Below are 995 nucleotides of genomic sequence, written 5' to 3' on the forward strand. Positions count from 1 at the left end.
AATAATAACTAAGAAAAACTAATTAAAACTGAATAAAAAGAAAAAAAGTCACAACAAAATAAAACTAAACCAAAACTAAGCATTAAAAATGTAATAATAACTAAGAAAAACTAATTAAAACTGAATAAAAAGAAAAAAAAAGTCACAACAAAACTAAACTAAACTCTAATGACAAATGAAAGGATTCTAAGCTTGGTTCTGACCCGAGCGGTGGTGGTTCTGCAGGTACCTGAGCACCCGGGTCCTGCCTCTGCAGGGTAAGAAGAGCAGAACAGCTTTGAAGAGGATGGCCAAACGCTTCCAGCTGATAGGTGAGGCTGCAGCATAGCTCAGGTCTGATGTGGTCCTGGTCCTGGTCCTGGACCACATCAGACCTGAGCTACAGCACAGCTCAGGTCTGATGTGGTCCTGGTCCTGGTCCTGGACCCCCGGCTGACAGAAAGCCCTGTTTGTGTTTCAGATGGAGTTCTGATGTACACCCGGGTCTCCCCGCCCGTCAGAGTGCCACGCAGCAGAGAGGAGGTACGAAGCCCACGTGCAGCTCTGCAGGGTCCAGGTCCTCAGACCCTCTGAAGGTCTCTGTGCTTCCAGGTGAACTCCATCCTGCAGCAGTTCCACGACAACCAGGGTCACTACGGTCAGGGCATCTGCCAGAGGGAGATCGCCAAGCACTTCTACTGGGGCAGCCTGAGCCGGGACCTGGCCGGCTGGATCTCCAGCTGCCAGACCTGCATCAACAGGACCAAGAGGAAGATGATCCGCTGCAGCGTCAACAAGTGCTCCAACCGCTGTGGGCCTGTGGAGAGGAAGCTGGGCCTGACCTTCCACAAGTACGAGTCCAGAAACCTGAGACCTGAGACCTGCATCAGGATCTGTACAGTCCTTTATAACAGGGTTGAGACCAGGATCTGTAGAGTCCTTTTCAAGATACTTTATTGTCATTCACATCACATGTTACATGAGATGGAACGAAATTAAGAGTCACAGCCCCAGTT

This window comes from Austrofundulus limnaeus, unplaced genomic scaffold (genome assembly GCF_001266775.1).
Source record: "Austrofundulus limnaeus strain Quisiro unplaced genomic scaffold, Austrofundulus_limnaeus-1.0 Scaffold2671, whole genome shotgun sequence".
Classification (NCBI taxonomy): domain Eukaryota; kingdom Metazoa; phylum Chordata; class Actinopteri; order Cyprinodontiformes; family Rivulidae; genus Austrofundulus; species Austrofundulus limnaeus.